The sequence below is a fragment of the Amia ocellicauda genome, unplaced genomic scaffold (assembly GCF_036373705.1).
Source record: "Amia ocellicauda isolate fAmiCal2 unplaced genomic scaffold, fAmiCal2.hap1 HAP1_SCAFFOLD_147, whole genome shotgun sequence".
Classification (NCBI taxonomy): domain Eukaryota; kingdom Metazoa; phylum Chordata; class Actinopteri; order Amiiformes; family Amiidae; genus Amia; species Amia ocellicauda.
The window spans coordinates 132,958-157,653 of NW_027102710.1; the positions used below are offsets into that span (position 1 = coordinate 132,958).

Genomic DNA, 24,696 nt, shown 5'->3' on the forward strand with positions numbered 1-24,696 from the left:
TAAATACATTCATTAACTACAATAATGTAGTGAAATGTATATAAATAGTAATAATACAAATCGATCAAATATAACTTGCATTTTCTTGTAAGAAATTAGGAATAGGAGAAAGAACAGCTGTTGGGATGCAGTGCGATGTTATCCAAAATTGAAAGCGGTTGAGAAAGGAGAGTTTGTTCTGTGTGAGACAAATGTACTGCCACGAGAGACTCTGATGGTGATTGACTGGAATATGAGGGAAAATAATGAAGTTACTACAGGTATAACTAAAGGTGTAACATAACTAATTTAATGAAACATAGTCATGGCAAGTTATAAAACTGTTTGGAAATAGTCCTTTCACAAACAGAAATACCCTATCAATTAGGAAGAGGGGGGCAGGGGGCAAGGGCCGTATGTGCTCCTCTGCTCCCCCTGTTCGCCTGAGCAGACAAGCAGCCTGAGATGAGAGAGAGAGAGAGAGAGAGAGAGAGAGAGAGAGAGAGAGAGAGAGAGAGAGAGAGAGAGAGAGAGAGAGAGAGAGAGAGAAGTCAGAGACTGTAAGTACGTGTAAGGGTTCATAACTTATTACAAACAGAGCAAGAGTGTAATGAATGGTAATTTACACTGCTTGTATTAATAATGATAATAATATTGATGTTGATACAGACGAATACATCACATACTAGATGACAACCGCATAAAACTAATAATAATGAAAATAGGAATAATAGGAGTATGGAAATAATTTCAAATTATGGTTTATTGGTAAAAAATGAATTGAGAAACAAAGATTAATAACTGCCATCATTTACCCAACTACTATTAACTATGGTGTTGAAGGAGCTGCTGTAATAGTTATTGTAATGTTCTCAGGTATTTAAGTTAGATAAAAGGACAAAGATAAGCACATTGTTTTGAAACTTTGACAACTCCACACAAAAAGAGTATCTACACTAGGAAGTAAAGCTGATTCAATAAACACAGGAGATATGATGCTGCTGACGACAGCTGAGTGCTGTACTGAAATAATTTGATAAATGAGATAAATTGGAATCAAGATTATTATTATTTTGAATTGTCCCTTTACTAGAAACCTTATAGATTGTGCGAATGTCAACTAATGTGATAGAGATGCCTTTTATAAGGACGATCTCTGATGTTGTGTGAACCACACATTGTGTCTTCAGACTGATTTATTCCACATGGCAGATATGCATATTATGAATCGTGTCCTGAAGGAACCGATGTCTGACCCATATGGAGAAGATGCTGGTGTTCTTGTTGAGACACAGTAGGCCGAGGGCGCGGCTTTAAAGACAGCCTCACAGCAACTTGAACAGACCAATGCTGAGGTCCACTACGCTGAAGTGATGCTTGACTCAGTGGAGAAATAAGTTAAAATACTATAATTAAAGGTTTTCCAGATTATAGGAATCTACAATATATTGTGAAACTGCTCAGATGACGTCCGCAGTAGCACATATTCTTCTATTGATAGTTTAATTTATAATGTACTATTAGTGGAGATGTCACATTATTCAAATGAATAGAATGACAGCCATGAAGTCAGAATCAGTCCATTGCCCTTCACTTAAGATTTGTACAATGTATAATGTTTATAAATCAAAACGCAACAAATATATGTACAATACAGTTTACAAACTGAATTTGTAAAAAAGAATGTTTTGCTGACTTTTGTATTCTCTTTGAAGCAACAAAATGTATGTGTTATGTATGTCGTAACTAGGGTTTGACTTTTATGACCTGGGGCTGGATGAAATTTAATTTGAGATGCACTGTAAAAGCTCCAGGAAATTGCAACTGGCCACTGCACCTTCCATAAGAGAGCTCAAACATTTGCTAATGCATTGGTTGCCTCACAGGCACTCTTTCCCTGGTTTGCCCATGTGGCGCATGGTGTTGGCCACACGGGCAAAGGGGGGATGTGTGCATCAGTCTTTTAAATTGGTTTGCCCCAGGTTTTATAGTAACAGCTTAGCAATATTGTAGAACTTGCCACATTTGTCAAGCTCATAATCCTGCAATATGCAAATAGATTGTGTTCAAAAGCTTAAATGTTGTGGATATGAATATATACTTGTAATAATATATAGGTGTTCTAAATGGGTTGAAGCCTATCCCGTAGGAAGGCTGAAGTAGTAAAAGTAGCAAAAATACAGTTAAGGGATGTTATATGTAGATTTCGCATTCCAGGGAAATTTCCAGTGATAGGAACACTCACTTCACTGGGACAATAGTGCAGGAACTATGCAAAGCCCTGCGAGGTAAACAACATTTTCACTGCCCCATCAGGCTCAGTCAGCTGGAGCAGTGGAGAAACAAAATGGGATATTAAAGAATAAGCTGTCTAATATATGCAAACAAACAGGACTCAAACGTCCAGATCCCCTTCCTATAGTCCTAATGACAATGAAATCGTCAGCAAATTGAGAAAAACAGGTCTTTCTCTGTGTGAGATTATTATGGGATGACTTATGAGACTCTCCATCACTCCTCCATTGTCTGTAAGGGAAATGGACATCCACTTGATGGATGATGCTCTGTTGTCTTTTTGTATGGGACTAACACGTGCTTTCGAAGCTGTCCATTCACAGATGAAAGCCGCCCAGACTGAACCATCCCAGCAGGTTTACCACCCCTTCCAGCAAGGTGACTGTGTATATCAAAGCACACAAGAGAAAGTCCTCCCAACAGCCCAGGTGGACAGGGCCCTACCAGGTGCTCCTGACCACCCACACAGCTGTGAAGTGCCTAGGAACGACGACATGGATCCACTCCTCACACTGCAAACTTGCCAATCGAGGCGAACAGCACAACCCTGGTGGAGAACAGAGGGATAAAGGAATTGTTCTTCCACATCAGATTTGACATTACTGTATGTATGCAGGCCCTTGTAATTGCTTTTCCAATACTGCCAACTGGTTATTGATGATTGATTTCACATTGTGGTACGAGTATCGAGTGAAATGAGTGCTATCCACCTCAACAACACAGCGATAACATGGAGCCGGCAGGTGATCCAGGTCACAATAGAGGTCAAGCAGTGGGAGGAGGAAGACGTGGTGGTCAAAGGTGTAGCGTAAGGTACACTTATAAAATTCAATTAAAGAAGTGAATTTATAGTATCACCTTATCACGAATCCTGGAATCTTGTAGAACTCAATTTCTGTAATAATTGGACGCAGACACCAATTCCAAAGATATAAATTGTCAAATTTATTCAAAAACAAAGACTAAATGTAGCACTACACTAATTATACAAAAGGGAAAAACTAATTAAAATTCAACTCTAGATCAACAAATCAAAGACAAATCACTTCCGTGACCAAATCAAAGACCATGGGATCGCATATGATAACACAAATCGTTAAACAAAAAAGGTTATAAACACATTGACTACAATACCGGTTAGTAAGACGAAGGTGAGTCTCTCATTAGTATTGTTAGTCAGACATTCAATAACTATGCAGGTTAGTATTTATGTCAGGTAACTTCTCGTTATATATATATCAGTCTCATTAACGTTTAGGTGGAGAGAAAGATCCTATCATTACTTGTTACCACAATTTCCCTTAACTGATTATTATTCAATGATTAAGGATAGGCAGGGCCACCTATAATCTGGTGTCTATTAACTTGTGTCAATTTCAGACTAAACAGTTAAACAGGAATGAGAAGATATTTCTCGGCGTTGACAGATTTTATTTCTAAAATTATCAACAAAACAGTTGAATGCAACACACATTTATATTTAAGAAAACTAAATGATATTACACATTCTAGAGTTATGAATCACAGATTAACATTTCTAATTGATTTCTCAAATGTCATGAATCACAAACTCCAAACTGTTAAACTTATGTGAACTTCGTCGCAGAGAGGCCTCTCTGGCTTCGGGCTCAGATAACAGCACACGGCACGAGGTCCGTGTGGTTTGGAACAAAGGCAGTCCGGTTCGGCTTTGTCCAAGAACTTCCACTCAGTCGATGCACCTGGAAGTTGGGATTTCGCGAATGTAGAGTCTTTTCCAAACAGATTTTCCACTGGTTTGAAGGCTCCAAGGTTGTGCACAAAATCTTCTTTGTAAGCAGGGTTCCACCGTAGTTACTTGAAGACAAAGTCTTTGAGGAAAGCAGGGCCCTGTTCGTTCCAAGGGTCAAGTTTCTTAAGACTCAAATAGCTATTTAAATGACTTTCGTATTCAGTCGACTTAGTCAATTGTCCAGCTGGATGGCTGGGCACAGGCGGGCAGCGCAGTCTGTAAAGTTCTTTATTTAATAAAGTCCTTTAAAAGAATTCTTCGTACGGCTCAATCTCCTTCTCCCAGTTTAACCCTTCTGTTGCTGGTAAAGACTTAGTTGGTTTCTGGTTCCGGTTCTGGCAACAGAGATACAAGTTGAGCTGTGGCAGCGAGTTACTGGTTTAGGTGAGAGAGAGAGAGAGATGCCGTGCGTTACCCTTTATACGCCTGTCAGATCAATAGGTGATTGGTTCTTTAGTTTGTGAGATTGGATTTCGGCTTCAGCCCCCAGTGTCCTATTGGAGGGGGGCTTGATGTATGACTGATGTCAATCCATGCCATCTTTTGGAAATGCCGGTTGGCACGGGTTCGTAGCTCTGTGTCGGGATTTCGGCTCTCGTCCATTTCAAAGAGTTTTTATTTCCTACAGGCCCCCTTCCCCAGACATCTCACAGCAGGGATTCCAAGCTATTTGGCCCATTCTTGGTGCCATCCTCCCAAGACTGTCACTTTGATGTAAACCAGTTCACATGCTGATGAGTTAAGGAAATCTGATAAATTTGGGGGGGAGAGGTCTTCTTTAGATCAGTGCTTCAGCTCAGAGCTAAAATGCTCTTATCAGAATACACCCAACATAACGCTACACTGGTTAATTCTGTTCTGGGAAAACCACAATCCTGCAGGTTTAATAAGTCTCTCTACACATCAGTCCCTGAGTACCTTCAACCAATGGTCATTTTGACCAATTAAGCCCAAGAATTGAGTCAATTAAGTTGTCATGGACTACCCAGTGAAGACGTGAACTAACGACTAGGTCACACTGTGAGCTCACCAGAGCAGACATTACACTGAGCTCACTGTGAGCTCACTTAGCGCTTTTCCAGCGACATGGTGCCGGTGCTGGAGCCGGAGCTGCTGCTCGGCCTGGGATCCAGCTGATCTTTTTTGAACCGGCCCGCTTTTCCACCGGTTTTGACGTCACTGGATGTGGGCGTTCCCAAGCATGGAGTAGAAGTGGAGAAACACAGCAATAGTAATCAGCACCGAGGCGACTGCGTCTTTAAACCCCATTTAACATCACAATCAAACTCATTCCGCGTCTATGGCAAATCGTAACCCTAATGTTACAAATGTTCCCTAAACACCTATTTTGCAGGATCAATAAAAAATTATTAGGATTTTTTAAACTTTTACTGACACACATAGTTAATAGCAATGTGTTATAACTTTACCGAAAATAATAATCTGTATATCTTTAATTGTTTAGACGTTATTAAGATATAATGCATCTTTCACATAGGGAACATTTGTAACATGTTAGGAAAAACAAACAAATGATTTGAAAATATTCATAATTACAGCATACAATTTGTCAGGCTTCATAACAATGGTATTTATAACATACTCTGTAAAAATCAAGCAAATAGCATTTGTGGTTCACGAGAAAATATGTATATATAATCAAAGCTATCAGACTATAGCAGCCGGTGTATGAAGACACATACGATTATACAGCATTATTTGGCAGCTTCGCAAGACCTAATTTTAAACGTTGTTGGTAAGTTAGATAATTAGTGGGGACCCGCTATTTGCAGTTCTTCCCCTCCATAATTGCTAAAATAAAGTTTTACTGACATTTTATTGACCCTACCACTGCATAGGGCACATCTGTAACATGAACGCTACTGAATGGCACATACATTGAAAACTACGGAGAACTGAGACAAATCCACTTTACACTTCATAAATAATCTTAAAACGTTTCCAACCAAGGCAACACCCACTTGAAATACGTTCATTCTCATTTTTGGTAAACAAAAAGAGAGATTGTTACATATGTTCCCTATGATGCATCTACAGAGAGAGAGAGACAGACAGACACTAACTCTCTCTCTCTCTCTCTCTCTCTCAGCTGGGAGTGTGTGGGAGGGGTCTGCAGTGAGCGGGAGTGCTGCTGAGAGCTCTGTCCTTTGGCTGCGTTTTTTTGTTGCTTTACTTTTTTCAGTTTGTTTATTTTGTCTTCTGTTTTCAGTGCTTTTCTTATTGTGGGGGAACAGGGGAGGGGAGGGGGGAGTACCGGTAGTTCTTCCCGGGTCGGGGGGTCGGACCCCCTGAATGCGTCTTTTGAAAAACTGACCCGACGCCATGGAGTCAAGATCGCTCCGGTGCAGTTCTGCCCCCTAGAGCAGTGTGTGTTAGCGGTTGGGGAGGTAGCAGGGTGTGAAAATATCAAGTCTGCTGCCATTGTTATCTTCTTAAAAACCACTGATCTGCTCAATCAGCTAGTGGCTAATGGCACAGTGTTAGACGACACTTTCACCCCGGTGTTGCCGCTCGCTGCTCCTGCCCGGAAGGTAACGCTGTCTAACGTCCCTCCGTTCATCCGCACCGGCTCGGGCAGCTGATGTCCGGCATTAAGAGGGTCCCGCTGGGCTGCAAAGCCCCGCAACTGAAACACGTCGTGTCCTTCCGAAGGCAGCTGTATATGATCCTCAATAACATCAATGAGGATCTTAATGTCTCCGAAGTTGGATCTCTCTTGCTGCCACCACCACGAAGATTGCTCTTTAGTAATGTTGGAAAGTCAAAGACAGCAACCGTCAGGGTTCTTGCATATGACGTATTCGTGCTGCACCTCTCTGCAAGGATCCAGGACAGTTTGTCAATGTAAACTCCAGTGCCTGGGAACTTTTCCACCTAAAAGACAATGGTAAATAAAAAACAAGTTTATCCCCAAACTATTCTTATATTACGTTAAGTGGAATACATTATCAGTAAGGCTGTGATTTTGTTACAGAAATGTGTTATTAAAGACCACAGTATGTCTCAATTCTAAGTTTATTAATTTACAGACATAATAAAGTCAGTGAATCTGTGACACCCATAATTCAATTACATTCTTATTATCAACTATAACTATGAATATAACTGATAATGTAGCATCATTAGATTGTTTACAACCAATATTTGTTTTCAATATATATATTTTTACCTTGTCTTTGTAATATTGTAGACCTAGAGTGTTATACCTGTTTTGGTGATTCTTTGTCAGATTCAGAACAATTTGCTGTGGGGCTGTCAGAACCACTTGATGGTGACACACTTTTGTCTTCATTGCTGATAAATGTGGCTTTTGTTACAATTTTTTTCAGATTGTCCAAAAGGTCTGGAATCTCTGGAGAAAAAAACCTTAGTATTAAATGATAATCATTTCTAGTAATATATTTAATGCAAAGTGAAAACAAAACCATCAATGCCTGCAATTATACTTGAGAGACTTGCTCTATGTTATTGGCAAACTGACCTTTTTGTGGGTCATTAACATTAGCTACGAAAAAAATAAAAAAGATAAAATACAAGAATTTCCAGGTCTAATGTAATGCATATAGTCATTAATGTAGGATTATGAAGTTATGTTGAAAAACTTTATTTAATAATCAGTATTATTAAACTATTAGACAGTGCACATTAAGAGTCTGTATTGTGGTTCTAGATTACTTCAGTATGATCAACTATAATACATTACTCTGGAATCTAAATTACTGAAGAATAACATTTATCAAGGTAAGGAATTATTTGCTATAAATAAAAAAACTTACCATCAACCATACGGTTTCGAAGACATTGGTTTTCATTTTTAAGTCTTGTGTTTTCCTTTTCGAGCTGCTTAACGTTTTGCTGTAGCTCAACTTCACTGGACTCTTTAAATGTCTGTAGAATATGACGGGATCTAATTCTTGAAGCTCCATCGGTTTTCTTTCTTATTTTGTGCTGTATTCAGAGAGGAAAAGAGTTTAAAATGAAAATATATATATATATATGAATATGATTAAAAAAAAACAATCCTGCAATACATTTATTTAATATTTGCAGTAATTATCTCACCGGTAACTGTGGTTCATCAAGGTCACTATCATCTGAAATTTGAAGTTTTTTGTTTGGTTTAGGTACTCTCTTCATTTTAGGACAGGGCATTTTTGTTAGGTCATTAAGTTTTCTTCTTAGTTCGCCTTCTTTTCCTAAAATAAAAATAAAATAAATAAAACCCTGCATTATGTCCACAGATATTTGGGGATTATATTTATTTGTCATAAAAATACTGTGCTTTGACCATACAAATTAAGATGAACAGCCAACACTGAATCAAAACTGAAGTTAAATTATATCTGGTTTAATTTATTTTGTGATTTGGGGGATTTTATTGTAAAGCACAACACACAATAAATCGTTCTTACAAATGCCAGTCAAGTATGACGAGTTTTTAGCGCCCTCACCACCACCTACCATGTTATAAGAGTATGTTAGACGTACAACACATTAATAACTTAAACATTCATTTCAAATATACTGTGATTGTATATATCAAATAGCATGTAAAGACTTTAATGTTTTTTTTTTTAAATAAACATTGTTACCAGTCATAATGATCTGCGCTTCATGGACAGGCCATCCACCTTTTGGAGGTTTGTTCGTGTCTCTCCACTCTGCTCTGAAGTTTCGAGTCGTCTCTTCGTCATCATCAGCAATGCTGAATAAATCAAAATTGCGAAAGCAAGCAGTGGGAATCACGCTGTAAGAGTCTTTGTCGACCCCGCTTTCCCACTTCACCAACGCGTGCATCACCGCCATACTACCTTCACCTTCTCGTCCGTTTTTCCCCCGACAAGTCACGGCACAAAAAACAGTCCCGCTCTGCATTCTGGTACTCGGCGTTCTTAATAACACCAACAGGGTGTAATCGCATAGACCACTCGAGTATAAAGTACTACATATCCCATCTGTTACAGTTTTTTTTCTTCTTCTGAAACTGCAAGCGCACTACATAAAGTTTGGCAAATGAAGAAATTTGGATGATGAGTTTACAATCTTATAAACAGTATTTAAGTAAACCTAGATATGCAATTCCAAAAAGATCAGCATCGAGATGGAGAAACAGGATACAAAAATAATAATACAATGTTTATACTTTTTGTATTTTAATTACAGTATGTAATTATTGCCTTTTGATTTACATTTACAGAAAAAGAACGGCGGCAAACGTGGACTACCCAACAAGAAGCAACAAAGTTACTAAAATATCAGATTCTCAGGTAAGCTTCATGCAGCCATACATGTATAATTATAAAATCAATCCAAAAAATAGACCTTGTTTACCCTACAACTGATTTGAGTGTTAATTCTATTTAAGATATAAAAAAATATTTTATTTTCTGAACTAATAATCTGTGAACATTCTATTATCTCTATAATTTTAATTAATACATTTATTTTATTATTGGTGGAACATTATGTTTTTCAGCTCAGATGATTTCACGTACCATCAATTTTTCTGTTAATAAATGTGCAAAAACAAATCAGATGGATAGGCCCCTACATATGAACATTAAGTTAAAGGCCTAGAGTGAGTGTTCTTCACTTCCAGTCATGGCGGGCCACAATCCAGCTCTTTGTAACTCATCAACAACCAAAGACCTGGGAAAAGGGTTAAATGGCTTCAGTTAAGCCAATTAGGTAATTAAGAGCTCAACTGGAAAAAAAACAGCAGGCTTAGGGGTACTTTAGGACCACAGTCACTGATATAACCTACAATGTTGTTGTAATGAAAATCAGCAGACAGTGGGCCTCCTCCAGGACTAAGGTTGAGAAGCACTGGTCTTGAAGACCACAATAACAATCGACCTCAAGGGCTAGGGATATTCGAGGTGATGCTAAACCAGTCCTGAATGTTTAAATATAATGTTATTTTCTTGTAGTGTGCCGTTGCTGTTAATGCAACCAGTTATATTGAGCCATCAAATACAGAAGCTGACGAAAGACATCAACATGTAAATTTAGTTGTAAATTTAAAGTGTGTGTGAAAAGTATTTTGTATATGGAGATTAACCCATAGTTTCACAGATAAATTGTGGACCAGTGATATTCAGGATCTTCAAAACAAGTCCTGAATGCTCAAACTTAACACTTCTTTTTTTAGAGTGTCGTTGCTGTCAATCCAGCCAGTGATGTGGAGCCATCAGATACAGAAGCTGATGAAAAACAACATGTAAATTTCCTAAATTAATATGGTGCATCAAAATACTTATTTAGCACTTTCAACTGTTTCTTTGTGATTCCTAAAATTACTTTACAGGCTGGGGCTGGGGGAAGACACTGCGCCCGCCTGGAGAAGCCTGTACAAGCCCCCCTCAATAAGAGAGCTGGCAATCTGCAGTGGAGGGTGTTACACACCATTATTGCTGTCAATTCTTTTATTACTGTTCTTAACCCTGCTGTGTCCGACGCCTGCCCATTCTGTGCTCAGAGAGAGACCGTGTTTCACTGTTTCAGCACTTGCTCTCGGTTGTCACCCATTTTTAGTCTTTTAACTCGTCTTTTTACTGATCTTAACCTGATTTTTAACACAAAGGTTTTTATTTTAGGGGCGCGATACACCAGAAACACCAAACATGTGGACCAGCTGGTAAACTTCTTGCTGGGCCAGGCTAAAATGGCCGTCTATAAGACTAGGAAGAACAGAGTGTGTGGGGAGGGCAGTGAGGATGCAGTGAGAGTGTTTGCCATGCTGGTCAAGTGCAGAGTCAGACTAGAGTTTAACTATTACAGGCTGATGAATGATTTGGAGAGTTTTGAACAGGTCTGGTGTATTAATGATGCCCTTTGTGAATTGTATGACGGGGAGTTGGTTTTTATTATGTAATTCATTTATAGGGTTTAGTATTTGATGGTTGTTTTGTTGTGTGTATTGGGTTGCTTTCTTTAAAAGTGTACAGATCAGTGGCGGAGTTAATGCTTGTTGGGGGGAGACAAACAAAGGGGAACACTATTTTTTATTTATTTATTTATTTTCTTTTGTATGAATTATTGCGTGTTGCAAACAGGCAATGAAGTCTGATAAAAGTCAAAAAGTCTCTCTCTCTCTCACACACACACACACAGCCAGCAAGACACACAGAGCCAGCCAGCTCAGCGATGACATCACAAACATCTCTCTCAGGTGACTCCTATGACATCACAGAGCACGTACATTCCGTTGCTTGCCGTCTGTCAACCACTCAGTCACTGCCAGCCAGACTGGCTGGCTGACTGGATGGTGGGGCTGCTTGCTGCTGCTGCGTACCTTAGCAAGCTTATTTGCTTGACCGGCCTTCCTCCTCCGCCCACATGCCCACCTATGTCCGATCTGCTGTTCACCTGGATCACAGCTCCGCCCCAACAAGGCAGAGCCTCCCAAGAATGGTACAAACTCACCCACGATCCCCTCCACGGAAAGCTATAGCAAAAGGCAAAAGCATTATACGTAATGAAGAGGAACCCGAGTCCAAGACGCATCCGACCAGCCATACATATTTGTGTGTATTAAAGATCACATTTTATTACATTTAGATTTTCTGTACTTTATTACATCTTTTTGTGATTTTTAAATGTATTGTTTCTTTTCCTTATATATGTATGTATGTATGTATGTATGTGTGTGTGTGTCTGTGTGAAAGTGTATGTGTTTGTGTGTCTCTGTGTGAAAGTGAGTGTGTGTGTGTCTGTCTCTGTGTTTGTGTGTCTGTCTCTGTGTGAAAGTGAGTGTGTGTGCGTGTGTCTGTCTGTGAAAGTGTGTGTGTGTGTGTGGGTGTGACAGTGTGTATGAGTGTCTGTCTGTCATGTAACTCGCACATCTGTGAGGGCACCATTTTTGCAGAAAGAGATGTACACATTTTGGAGCAACATATGCTGCCATCCAGACATCGTCTTTTCCAGGGACATCCCTGCATTTTTCAGCAGGATAACGCCAAACCACATTCTGCCCAGATTACAAGCGCATGGTTGCGTAGGCAGAGAGTGCGGGTGCTAGCATGGCCTGCCTGCAGTCCTGACCTGTCTCCGAATTGAGAATGTGTGGCGCACTATGAAGTGCAAATTAAGACAACGAAGGCCCTGTGCAGTTGCGCAGCTGAGGAAATGCATAATGGATGAATGGGGGGAAATCCCACTTGCTAAACTTAACCAAGTGGTGTCTTCAGTGCCCAAGTGCTTAATAAGTGTTATTAAAAGAAAAGGTGATGTTACATAGTGGTAAACAGTCGACTGTCCCAACTTTCTTGGTTTCTTTTCACTGCTAATGAGATGCTGTAGAGTGAGTTAGTTATATTGCTTTCAGGAGCTCTAATCGTATTGATGAGTTCATGCAGCATTTGTAATTGAATTTCAAAAAGAAATCCTTGCTGTCTGGCCTGTGTGTATGAGATGTACTCTGTCAATCTTTGGCTAACAACTGAAACATTGGTAGAACAGAAATGGCAACATAAAAAAGAAAAGTACATTTTAAAAGAGCACATTAAATAGGATGAATATACAGTTTTTTACAATCACTTTGTCACTAATTTCAGAACCTTGATGTCATTTTTCAAAACTCTAGACACAAAACTCAAAACGGTCATCACTTGTAACACAGGCTGTCCAATGTTCAAAACATTGCATTGTGCATTCATATCTTTAAAGAAACCTTGCACTTGCAGACTTGTTGGTTCAAATAATTCATTTATCATGAAATACCATAGTAACATTTATTTAGATCACCCACACAGAAGATACCGATAGTTTCACTGTGTAGTTGTTCGTACAATCATTAAATATTGTAGTACAAAATATGTGATACATGTTTCATTATGGTACTACACATAAATACATCACTGTAAAAGGACTAGTAGAGAGAATACTACAGACACAGTGGAATCATTGAACAAAATCTGAAATGTATTGATGCAATACAATCAAATCACACCATAGGTTTCTTTGAATCCATGCAACAATAATTAGCTACAAAAAAGAACAAAACTACAGTAAAATGTCAACTGCAGTGTTCCTCACCTGGCTTAGTGTAAAACAAAGGATTGATTACTGTACTTCTGAATTTCCATCAGCCCTGTGTTCAGGTTCAGGTTCTCACAACCATTTTTCACAAGAGGCATCTTGAAACTGAACATACCTGAACATACTCAGTCATCAGCTGCTTCACTCTGTCTGCATTTCTTTCAAAAGGCACACTATACTCTGTGCTACACATTGGTATGCAGTATACAGTCATTTGACAATTGAGAGTAGCCTAATGTTTAGTGCATGCTGAAGACTTGCCGCTTCTCAGTACGGAAATTTCTGATGATTGAGGCCACAGTTGATCCTGAGTTGATTCTGAGGTTTGATTGAATCATTGTAGCTGCCTCAGTCATGGTCATGCCATGATTTACAACATGCTCTACAACTATTTCTCGGATTTCACTGGACACTATTTGCTGTTGCTGCCGCTGTCTGGTCCGTGGCCTTGTCCTCTACCACGTTCCCCCAACACCTCTCAAATGAGGCCCATGGCTGCCTCTCTGGTGAGGCCTAAGCCCTCCTCTATGACGAGGCCCACGACCACCTCTCAGAAGGGGTGCATGTCCCCTTCCATTCCTTTGACCACCACGTCTTCCTCCTCCCACTGCTTGACCTCTATTGTGACCTGGATGACCTGCCGGCTCCATGTTATCACTGTGTTGCTGGGGTGGATAGCACTCATTTCACTCGATACTCGTACCACAATGTGAAATCAATCATCAATAACCAGTTGGCAGTATTGGAAAAGCAATTACAAGGGCCTGCATACATACAGTAATGTCAAATCTGATGTGGAAGAACAATCATCTTCAACCAGGTTGGAGCGTTAGTTGCAATGCCTTTAATACACGCAGCGTGGAGAGGAACAGTGACTCAAGTAGATCCCAAAGTCGCTCTGCCTTCATTTTAACAGTCAGAGCTTTTATACACAAAAATCAAAGAGCTGGTTATAATCAGAAAGTCATTACTATGTTATCTTAAAAGTTAGCTAAGCAGAATTTATATCATTATAGGACAGAGTTCATAGATCAACACATGGATTAGGGAGCAGGCACTTCAATCATACTGTTTGACATTGTCTCCAAGATTCTCATCGTAAATAACAAACAGAAATCAAACTACCTTCTGGCCTGACCTTCTAGCTTGACCTTATCTTTCTTAAGTATACAAGAGAGAAAAACAGGTATTAGAGAAAGAATTTCTAACTTTCCTTCCACACTGCAAACATGGTGTGGAAAAGTGCTACATGATGATGAATGATGATGAAATATTACATCCATAGATAATGTAGTCCAACTGGTTCATGCTCCTCGTTTATTGATGTCAATGGATCTCATTATCCTGAAACTTTCATGATCGAAACATGGAATATTGTTTGTCAGTTTCCATAAAATTATGCATTAAGAGTAATGCAACAGTCACTTATCATTTTGAGCAGCTGTATCAATTGATAGTTAGATCTTTGTAATGAAATGAATAGACAGTGATCTCAGATGTAATGTGTGAATTGCATTTTGAAATGGTAATACTTTGATGTTAAGTTGTGTCATTTTAGTTCAATGAACAAATGATCTGAGGTTGATGTGTATTGTATCCAAGCAATTGTAAAAAAGTGTTAGAGTTTTGAAAAATGTGCATTTTGATCATCGGGTGTGAGTTTAGTGTCTAGAGTTTTGAAAAATGACATCAAGGTTCTGAAATGAGTGCCAAAGTGATTGTAAAAAAGTGTAATATCAGGGGACAGTGGCTATTAGTGATCTGGCCTTCCGTGGCCTCTGTATTAATGTAACAGGTCACATTGTATGTGTACACTGATACTTGATAGTATAATATAGTACAAGTAAAAAACATACATAGGTATCATAGAAGTATTTTGCAGAAATGATTATGGATAGTTATCAAAATGGAGAGGAAATGCTAAATCCAGTCTCCCCAGGCTGAGCTTCTATTGCTGCACCTGCTGGCCCCACTATATGGATAGAGCCACACCAAGTACAAGAGTCTCCCCATTGCTATTTATATCTCCCTATCCAGTCTTCTTTATGTGTCAGGGTGGGGTGCCTATTCCCCTGCATGCTTTGAAACCTATAGCACCTGGGACGCACACTTGGGATCCGGTTCCTCTGCCCCTCACATACACATGAGGAATCCCAGGTGCTCAATACGTCATACTGTCTCTTTCATCTCATGTGTAAACTATGGACAAATACATGACTAAACGTGTTTAGTTGCTTTTCCCAGAATGCTTTGCGCCACGATATGCAAATAACGGGGACTATGATTGGCTCCCTGACATTACCCACACTGCGACTGATGCTACCCATTTCACTACCCAACAAAGACCCATAATATGCGTGTGTCTGTCTGTCTGTCTGTCAAAGTATGTGTGTGTGTTTCTGTGTGTGTCTGTGTCTGTCTGTCTGTGTGTGAAAGTGTGTGTGTGTCTGTCTGTCTGTCTGTCATGTAACTTGCACATCTGTGAGGGCACCACTAATGCAGAAAGAGATGTACACATATTGTTTATTTTCCATATATATGTATGTATGTATGTATGCATGTCCAATTGCTTTGACAATACAAATGAATTGAATTGAGAGGGAGAGAGAGAGAGTAAGAGAGAGAGAGAGAGACAGACAGACAGACAGACAGAGAGACACACACACACACACACACACACACACAGAGAGCCAGCCAGCCAGCTCAGCGATGACATGACGAGCCTCTCTCAGCTTACTGCTATGACATCACAGAGCACGTACATTCCGTTTAACAAATCGTTAAACAAAAAAGGTTATAAACACATTGACTACAATACCGGTTAGTAAGACGAAGGTGAGTCTCTCGTTAGTATTATTAGTCAGACATTAAATAACTACGCAGGTTAGTATTTATGTCAGGTAACTTCTCGTTATATATATATCAGTCTCATTTACGTTTAGGTGCCGAGAAAGATCCTATTTGTTACCACAATTTCCCTTAACTGATTATTATTCAATGATTAAGGATAGGCAGGGCCACCAATAATCTAATGTCTATTAACTTGTGTCAATTTCAGACTAAACAGTTAAACAGGAATGAGAAGATATTTCTCGGCGTTGACAGATTTTATTTCTAAAATTATCAACAAAACAGTTGAATGCAACACACATTTATATTTAAGAAAACTAAATGATATTACACATTCTAGAGTTATGAATCACAGATTAACATTTCTAATTGATTTCTCAAATGTCATGAATCACAAACTCCAAACTGTTAAACTTATGTGAACTTCGTCGCAGAGAGGCCTCTCTGGCTTCGGGCTCAGATAACAGCACACGGCACGAGGTCCGTGTGGTTTGGAACAAAGGCAGTCCGGTTCGGCTTTGTCCAAGAACTTCCACTCAGTCGATGCACCTGGAAGTTGGGGTTTCGCGAATGTAGAGTCTTTTCCAAACAGATTTTCCACTGGTTTGAAGGCTCCAAGGTTGTGCACAAAATCTTCTTTGTAAGCAGGGTTCCACCGTAGTTACTTGAAGACAAAGTCTTTGAGGAAAGCAGGGCCCTGTTAGTTCCAAGGGTCAAGTTTCTTAAGACTCAAATAGCTATTTAAATGACTTTCGTATTCAGTCGACTTAGTCAATTGTCCAGCTGTAAAACTCCACTGATCAGGTGGGTCTGTGAAGTTATTTATTTAATAAAGTCCTTTAAAATAATTCTTCGCTCAATCTCCTTCTCATAGTTTAACTCTTCTGTTGCCGGCAAAGACTTGGTTGGTTTCTGATTCCGGTTCTGGCAACAGAGCTACAGGTTGAGCTGTGGCAGCGAGTTTCTGGTTCAGGTGAGAGAGAGAGAGAGAGAAAGACTGTCCGCTGTTCCTTATAGTCTGTCAGATCAGTAGGTGATTGGTCCCTGAGTTCTTGAGATTGGATTTCGGTTTCAGCCCCCAGTGTCCTATTGGAGGGAGGCTTTATTTATGACTGATGTCAATCCATGCCATCTTTTGGAAATGCCGGTTGGCCTGGGTTCGTAGCTCTATGTCGGGATTTCGGCTCTCATCCACTTCAAAGAGTTTTTATCACCTACAGGCCCCTTTCTCCAGACATCTCATAGCAGAATTCCAAACTATTTGGCCTCTTCTCGGTGCCATCCTCCCCAAAACTGTCACTTTGATGCAAACCAGTTCCAAGCTGATGAGCTAAGGAAATCTGATAACTTTGGGGGGGGAGAGGTCTTCTTTAGATCAGTGCTTCAGCTCAGAGCCCAAATGCTCTTATCCAAATACACCCAACATAACGCTACATATGTATGTATGTATGTATATATGTGTAGAAGGAAAATTAGAAATTATTTTCTTACACCTGTTTTTCTCTCTTGTATACTTAAGAAAGATACGGTCAAGCTAGAAGGTCAGCCCAGAAGATAGTTTGATTTCTGTTTGTTATTTACGATGAGAACCTTGGAGACATTGTCAAACGGTATGACCTACGTGCCTGTTCCCTAAAACCATGTGTTGACCTATGAACTCTGTTCTATAATGATATATGTTCTGCTTAGTTAGCCTTTAAGATAACATAGTAATGACTTTCTAGCATGTATGGATGTATGTATGTATGTATATATATATATATATATATATATATATATATATGTATGTATGTCCAATTGCTTTGACAATACAAATGAATTGAATTGAGAGGAAGAGAGAGAGAGAGAGAGAGAGAGAAAGAGAGAGAGAGAGACAGACAGACAGACAGACAGCTCAGCGATGACATCACGAGCCTCTCTCAGCTGACTGCTATGACATCACAGAGCACGTACATTCCGTTGCTTGTCGTCTGTCAACCACTCAGTCACTGCTAGCCAGACTGTCCCTAAGACAAAGTGTACAATACTTCAATTATATCTCCTCCAGACAGATAAAGAGTATTAAGAGCTACGATGAAGATACCCAGGAGACGTAAAAAGCTTGCATCACCTGGTATTTCCTGGAGGTCACCCATCCAAGTACTAACCAGGCCCTGGCCCGTTTAGTTTCCAAGGTCTGACGAGACCGGGCACGTTCAGGACGGTGTGGCCGCAAGCCGAGATGCCTGGCTGCATGATGTCTCTTAAAGGCTGGCGGATATTGATGGAACTTCCAGCAAAAAAATAAAATAAAAAGAAAAATGCAGGGAAAAATATCAGTGCAGCAAAGGGTGTTGAAAGTAGCCTAGTACGTGTACAATTCTTCAATTATATCTCCTCCAGACAGAAAGAGAGTATTAAGAGCTACGATGAAGTTACCCAGGAGACGTAAAAGGCTTGCAGCACCTGGTATTTCTCGGAGGTCTCCCATCCAAGTACTGACCAGGCCCTGCCCCGTTTAGCTTCCGAGATCTGACGAGATCGGGCGCGTTCAGGATGGTGTGGCCGCAAGCCGAGATGCCTGGCTGCATGATGTCTCTTAAAGGCTGGCGGGTATTGACGGAACTGCCAGCAAAAAAAAAAAAGAAAAATAGAGGGAAATATACCAGTGCAGCAAAGGGTGTTGAAAGTAGCCGGGTACGTGTACAATTCTTCAATTATATCTCCTGGAGACAGAAAGAGAGTATTAAGAGCTACGATGAAGTTACCCAGGAGACGTAAAAAGTTTGCAGCACCTGGTATTTCTAGGAGGTCTCCCATCCAAGTACTGACCAGGCCCTGCCCCGTTTAGCTTCCGAGATCTGACGAGATCGGGCGCATTCAGGACGGTGTGGCCGCAAGCCGAGAGGCCTGGCTACATGATGTCTCTTAATGGCTGGCGGGTATTGACGGAACTTCCAGCAAAAAAAAAAAAAAAAAAAAAAGAAAAAGAAAAATGGAGGGAAAAATATCAGTGCAGTAATGGGTTTTGAAAGTAGCCGGGTACGTGTACAATACTTCAATTATATCTCCTCCAGACAGATAGAGAGTATTAAGAGCTACGATAAAGTTACCCAGGAGAAGTAAAAGCTTGCAGCACCAGGTATTTCCAGGAGGTCTCACATTCATGTACTGACCAGGTCCTGCCCCGTTTAGCTTCCGAGATCTGACGAGATCGGGCGCGTTCAGGATGGTGTGGCCGCAAGCCGAGATGCCTGGCTGCATGATGTCTCTTAAAGGCTGGCGGGTATTGACGGAACTGCCAGCAAAAAAAAAAAAGAAAAATAGAGGGAAATATACCAGTGCAGCACAGGGTGTTGAAAGTAGCCGGGTACGTGTACAATTCTTCAATTATATCTCCTGGAGAAAGAAAGAGAGTATTAAGAGCTACGATGAAGTTACCCAGGAGACGTAAAAAGCTTGCAGCACCTGGTATTTCCAGGAGGTCACACATCCAAGTACTGACCAGGCCCTGCCCCGTTTAGCTTCCGAAATCTGATATGATCGGGCACGTTCAGGACGGTGTGACTACAAGCCAAGAGGCCTGGCTGCATGATGTCTCTTAAAGGCTGGCGGATATTGACGGAACTTCCAGCAAAAAAATTAAATAAAAAGAAAAATGGAGGGAAAAATATCAGTGCAGCAAAGGCTGTTGAAAGTAGCCTAGTACGTGTACAATTCTTCAATTATATCTCCTCCAGACAGAAAGAGAGTATTAAGAGCTACGATGAAGTTACCCAGGAGACGTAAAAAGCTTGCAGCACCTGGTATTTCTAGGAGGTCTCCCATCCAAGTACTGACCAGGCCCTGCCCCGTTTAGCTTCCGAGATCTGACGAGATCGGGCGCATTCAGGACGGTGTGGCCGCAAGCCGAGAAGCCTGGCTACATGATGTCTCTTAATGGCTGGCGGGTATTGACGGAACTTCCAGCAAAAAAAAAAAAAAAAAAAAAAGAAAAAGAAAAATGGAGGGAAAAATATCAGTCCAGTAATGGGTTTTGAAAGTAGCCGGGTACGTGTACAATACTTCAATTATATCTCCTCCAGACAGATAGAGAGTATTAAGAGCTACGATAAAGTTACCCAGGAGACGTAAAAGCTTGCAGCACCAGGTATTTCCAGGAGGTCTCACATTCATGTACTGACCAGGTCCTGCCCCGTTTAGCTTCCGAGATCTGACGAGATCAGGCGCGTTCAGGATGGTGTGGCCGCAAGCCGAGATGCCTGGCTGCATGATGTCTCTTAAAGGCTGGCGGGTATTGACGGAACTGCCAGCAAAAAAAAAAAAGAAAAATAGAGGGAAATATACCAGTGCAGCACAGGGTGTTGAAAGTAGCCGGGTACGTGTACAATTCTTCAATTATATCTCCTGGAGAAAGAAAGAGAGTATTAAGAGCTACGATGAAGTTACCCAGGAGACGTAAAAGGCTTGCAGCACCTGGTATTTCTAGGAGGTCTCCCATCCACGTACTGACCAGGCCCTGCCCCGTTTAGCTGCCGAGATCTGACGAGATCGGGCGCAATCAGGACGGTGTGGCCGCAAGCCGAGAGTCCTGGCTGCATGATGTCTCTTAAAGGTTGGCGGGTATTGACGGAACTTCCAGCAAAAAAAAAAAAAAAAAAGAAAAATGGATGGAAAAATATCAGTGCAGCAAAGGGTGTTGACAGTAGCTAGGTACGTGTACAATACTTCAAATATATCTCCTCCAGACAGATAGAGAGTATTAAGAGCTACGATAAAGTTACCCAGGAGACGTAAAAGCTTGCAGCACCAGGTATTTCCAGGAGGTCTCACATTCATGTACCGACCAGGTCCTTCCCCGTTTAGCTTCCAAGATCTGACGAGATCGGGCGAGTTCAGGATGGTGTGGCCGCAAGCCGAGATGCCTGGCTGCATGATGTCTCTTAAAGGCTGGCGGGTATTGACGGAACTGCCAGCAAAAAAAAAAAAGAAAAATAGAGGGAAATATACCAGTGCAGCAAAGGGTGTTGAAAGTAGCCGGGTACGTGTACAATTCTTCAATTATATCTCCTGGAGACAGAAAGAGAGAATTAAGAGCTACGATGAAGTTACCCAGGAGACGTAAAAAGCTTGCAGCACCTGGTATTTCTAGGAGGTCTCCCATCCAAGTACTGAACAGGCCCTGCCCCGTTTAGCTTCCGAGATCTGACGAGATCGGGCGCATTCAGGACGGTGTGGCCACAAGCCGAAAGGCCTGGCTGCATGATGTCTTTTTAAGGCTGGCGGGTATTGACGGAACTTCCAGCAAAAAAAAAAAGAAAAAAGAAAAATGGAGGGAAAAATATCAGTGCAGCAAAGGCTGTTGAAAGTAGCCGGGTACGTGTACAATACTTCAATTATATCTCCTCCAGACAGATAGAGAGTATTAAGAGCTACGATGAAGTTTCCCAGGAGACGTAAAAAGCTTGCAGCACCTGGTATTTCCAGGAGGTCTCCCATCCAAGTACTGACCAGGCCCTGCCCCGTTTGGCTTCCGAGATCTGACGAGATCGGGCGTGTTCAGGACGGTGTGGCCGCAAGCCAAGAGGCCGGGCTGCATGATGTCTCTTAAAGGCTAGCGGGTATTGACGGAACTTCCAGCAAAAAATTAAAAATAAATAAATAGAAAAATGGAGGGAAAAATATCAGTGCAGGACAGGGTGTTGAAAGTAGCCGGGTACATATACAATTCTTCAATTATATCTCCTCCAGACTGAATGAGAGTATTAAGAGCTACTCTGAAGTTACCCAGGAGATGTAAAAAGCTTTCAGCACCTGGTATTTCCAGGAGGTCACCCATCCAATTACTGACCAGGCCCTGCCTAGTTTCTCTTCCGAGATCTGACGAGATCTTGCGTCTTCAGGACGGTGTGGCCTCAAGCCAAGAGGCCTGGCTGCATGATGTGTCTTAAAGGCTGGAGGGTATTGATGGAACTTCCAGCAAAAAACAAAAGAAAAAAGAAAAATGGAGGGAAAAATATCAGTGCAGCAAATGGTGTTGACAGTAGCTGGGTACGTGTACAATTCTTCAATTATATCTCCTCCAGACAGATAGAGAGTATTAAGAGCTACGATAAAGTTACCCAGGAGACGTAAAAGCTTGCAGCACCAGGTATTTCCAGGAGGTCTCACATTCAAGTACTGACCAGGTCCTGCCCCGTTTAGCTTCCGAGATCTGACGAGATCGGGCGCGTTCAGGACGGTGTGGCCGCAAGCCGAGATGTCTGGCTGCATGATGTCTCTTAAAGGCTGGCGGGTATTGACGGAACTTCCAGCAAAAAAAAAAAAAAAAAGAAAAATGGATGGAAAAATATCAGTGCAGCAAAGGGTGTTGACAGTAGCTGGGTACGTGTACAATACTTCAATTATATCTCCTCCAGACAGATAGAGAGTATTAAGAGCTACGATAAAGTTACCCAGGAGACGTGAAAGCTTGCAGCACCAGGTATTTCCAGGAGGTCTCACATTCATGTACTGACCAGGTCCTGCCCCGTTTAGCTTCCAAGATCTGAAGAGATCGGGCGAGTTCAGGATGGTGTGGCCGCAAGCCGAAAGTCCTGGCTGCATGATGTCTCTTAAAGGTTGGCGGGTATTGACGGAACTTCCAGCAAAAAAAAAAAAAAAAAATGGATGGAAAAATATCAGTGCAGCAAAGGGTGTTGACAGTAGCTGGGTACGTGTACAATACTTCAATTAAATCTCCTCCAGACAGATAGAGAGTATTAAGAGCTACGATAAAGTTACCCAGGAGACGTAAAAGCTTGCAGCACGAGGTATTTCCAGGAGGTCTCACATTCATGTACTGACCAGGTCCTGCCCCGTTTAGCTTCCGAGATCTGACGAGATCGGGCGCGTTCAGGATGGTGTGGCTGCAAGCCAAGATGCCTGGCTGCATGATGTCTCTTAAAGGCTGGCGGGTATTGACGGAACTGCCAGCCAAAAAAAAAAAGAAAAATAGAGGGAAAAATACCAGTGCAGCAAAGGGTGTTGAAAGTAGCCGGGTACGTGTACAATTCTTCAATTATATCTTCTCCAGACAGAAAGAGAGTATTAAGAGCTACGATGAAGTTCCCCAGGAGACGTAAAAAGCTGGCAGCACCTGGTATTTCCAGAAGGTCTCCCATCCAAGTACTGACCAGGCCCTGCCCCATTTAGTTTCCGAGATCTTCCGAGATCGGGCGCGTTCAGGACTGTGTGTCCGCAAACCGAGAGGCCTGGTTGCATGATGTCTCTTAAAGGCTGGCGGGTATTGACGGAACGTCCAGCAAAAAAAAAAAAAAAAAAAAAAAATGGATGGAAAAATATCAGTGCAGCAAAGGATGTTGACAGTAGCTGGGTACGTGTACAATACTTCAATTATATCTCCTCCAGACAGATAGAGAGTATTAAGAGCTACGATAAAGTTACCCAGGAGACGTAAAAGCTTTCAGCACCAGGTATTTCCAGGAGGTCTCACATTCATGTACTGACCAGGTCCTGCCCCGTTTAGCTTCCGAGATCTGACGAGATCGGGCGCGTTCAGGATGGTGTGGCCGCAAGCCGAGATGCCTGGCTGCATGATGTCTCTTAAAGGCTGGCGGGTATTGTCGGAACTGCCAGCAAAAAAAAAAAAAAGAAAAATAGAGGGAAATATACCAGTGCAGCAAAGGGTGTTGAAAGTAGCCTAGTACGTGTACAATTCTTCAATTATATCTCCTGGAGACAGAAAGAGAGTATTAAGAGCTACGATGAAGTTACCCAGGAGACGTAAAAGGCTTGCAGCACCTGGTATTTCTAGGAGGTCTCCCATCCAAGTACTGACCAGGCCCTGCCCCGTTTAGCTTCCGAGATCTGACGAGATCGGGCGCATTCAGGACGGTGTGGCCACAAGCCGAAAGGCCTGGCTGCATGATGTCTTTTTAAGGCTGGCGGGTATTGACGGAACTTCCAGCAAAAAAAAAAAGAAAAAAGAAAAATGGAGGGAAAAATATCAGTGCAGCAAAGGCTGTTGAAAGTAGCCGGGTACGTGTACAATACTTCAATTATATCTCCTCCAGACAGATAGAGAGTATTAAGAGCTACGATGAAGTTTCCCAGGAGACGTAAAAAGCTTGCAGCACCTGGTATTTCCAGGAGGTCTCCCATCCAAGTACTGACCAGGCCCTGCCCCGTTTGGCTTCCGAGATCTGACGAGATCGGGCGTGTTCAGGACGGTGTGGCCGCAAGCCAAGAGGCCGGGCTGCATGATGTCTCTTAAAGGCTAGCGGGTATTGACGGAACTTCCAGCAAAAAATTAAAAATAAATAAATAGAAAAATGGAGGGAAAAATATCAGTGCAGGACAGGGTGTTGAAAGTAGCCGGGTACATGTACAATTCTTCAATTATATCTCCTCCAGACTGAATGAGAGTATTAAGAGCTACTCTGAAGTTACCCAGGAGATTTAAAAAGGTTTCAGCACCTGGTATTTCCAGGAGGTCACCCATCCAATTACTGACCAGGCCCTGCCTAGTTTCTCTTCCGAGATCTGACGAGATCTTGCGTCTTCAGGACGGTGTGGCCTCAAGCCAAGAGGCCTGGCTGCATGATGTGTCTTAAAGGCTGGAGGGTATTGATGGAACTTCCAGCAAAAAACAAAAGAAAAAAGAAAAATGGAGGGAAAAATATCAGTGCAGCAAATGGTGTTGACAGTAGCTGGGTACGTGTACAATTCTTCAATTATATCTCCTCCAGACAGATAGAGAG

The 24,696-nt window shown here is 41.4% G+C and overlaps 9 non-coding genes and 11 pseudogenes across 9 annotated transcripts; all 20 read right to left on the reverse strand.

Annotated features, from left to right (window-relative positions):
- Nucleotides 1–11,448: 11,448 nt before the first annotated feature.
- Nucleotides 11,449–11,563, reverse strand: LOC136722916 (U5 spliceosomal RNA). Its single transcript, XR_010806543.1, has one exon. It is a non-coding gene; the product is annotated as a U5 spliceosomal RNA (small nuclear RNA).
- Nucleotides 11,564–18,053: 6,490 nt separating this feature from the next.
- Nucleotides 18,054–18,172, reverse strand: LOC136722953 (uncharacterized; annotated as a pseudogene).
- A 216-nt stretch (nucleotides 18,173–18,388) lies between these two features.
- Nucleotides 18,389–18,507, reverse strand: LOC136722922 (5S ribosomal RNA). The gene has a single exon (XR_010806548.1). It is a non-coding gene; the product is annotated as a 5S ribosomal RNA (ribosomal RNA).
- A 210-nt stretch (nucleotides 18,508–18,717) lies between these two features.
- Nucleotides 18,718–18,836, reverse strand: LOC136722923 (5S ribosomal RNA). Its single transcript, XR_010806549.1, has one exon. It is a non-coding gene; the product is annotated as a 5S ribosomal RNA (ribosomal RNA).
- Nucleotides 18,837–19,061: 225 nt separating this feature from the next.
- On the reverse strand, nucleotides 19,062–19,180 carry LOC136722952 (uncharacterized; annotated as a pseudogene).
- Nucleotides 19,181–19,390: 210 nt separating this feature from the next.
- LOC136722876 (uncharacterized) lies at nucleotides 19,391–19,509 on the reverse strand (annotated as a pseudogene).
- A 216-nt stretch (nucleotides 19,510–19,725) lies between these two features.
- LOC136722948 (5S ribosomal RNA) lies at nucleotides 19,726–19,844 on the reverse strand. Its single transcript, XR_010806561.1, has one exon. It is a non-coding gene; the product is annotated as a 5S ribosomal RNA (ribosomal RNA).
- A 225-nt stretch (nucleotides 19,845–20,069) lies between these two features.
- LOC136722872 (uncharacterized) lies at nucleotides 20,070–20,188 on the reverse strand (annotated as a pseudogene).
- A 210-nt stretch (nucleotides 20,189–20,398) lies between these two features.
- Nucleotides 20,399–20,517, reverse strand: LOC136722934 (5S ribosomal RNA). Its single transcript, XR_010806559.1, has one exon. It is a non-coding gene; the product is annotated as a 5S ribosomal RNA (ribosomal RNA).
- Nucleotides 20,518–20,732: 215 nt separating this feature from the next.
- On the reverse strand, nucleotides 20,733–20,851 carry LOC136722897 (uncharacterized; annotated as a pseudogene).
- A 210-nt stretch (nucleotides 20,852–21,061) lies between these two features.
- On the reverse strand, nucleotides 21,062–21,180 carry LOC136722926 (5S ribosomal RNA). Its single transcript, XR_010806552.1, has one exon. It is a non-coding gene; the product is annotated as a 5S ribosomal RNA (ribosomal RNA).
- A 216-nt stretch (nucleotides 21,181–21,396) lies between these two features.
- Nucleotides 21,397–21,515, reverse strand: LOC136722960 (5S ribosomal RNA). Its single transcript, XR_010806562.1, has one exon. It is a non-coding gene; the product is annotated as a 5S ribosomal RNA (ribosomal RNA).
- A 221-nt stretch (nucleotides 21,516–21,736) lies between these two features.
- Nucleotides 21,737–21,855, reverse strand: LOC136722907 (uncharacterized; annotated as a pseudogene).
- Nucleotides 21,856–22,070: 215 nt separating this feature from the next.
- Nucleotides 22,071–22,189, reverse strand: LOC136722944 (uncharacterized; annotated as a pseudogene).
- Nucleotides 22,190–22,403: 214 nt separating this feature from the next.
- Nucleotides 22,404–22,522, reverse strand: LOC136722894 (uncharacterized; annotated as a pseudogene).
- A 209-nt stretch (nucleotides 22,523–22,731) lies between these two features.
- On the reverse strand, nucleotides 22,732–22,850 carry LOC136722886 (uncharacterized; annotated as a pseudogene).
- Nucleotides 22,851–23,060: 210 nt separating this feature from the next.
- Nucleotides 23,061–23,179, reverse strand: LOC136722905 (uncharacterized; annotated as a pseudogene).
- Nucleotides 23,180–23,394: 215 nt separating this feature from the next.
- Nucleotides 23,395–23,513, reverse strand: LOC136722889 (uncharacterized; annotated as a pseudogene).
- Nucleotides 23,514–23,725: 212 nt separating this feature from the next.
- Nucleotides 23,726–23,844, reverse strand: LOC136722902 (5S ribosomal RNA). The gene has a single exon (XR_010806537.1). It is a non-coding gene; the product is annotated as a 5S ribosomal RNA (ribosomal RNA).
- A 216-nt stretch (nucleotides 23,845–24,060) lies between these two features.
- On the reverse strand, nucleotides 24,061–24,179 carry LOC136722878 (5S ribosomal RNA). The gene has a single exon (XR_010806535.1). It is a non-coding gene; the product is annotated as a 5S ribosomal RNA (ribosomal RNA).
- Between the last annotated feature and the right edge of the window lie 517 nt (nucleotides 24,180–24,696).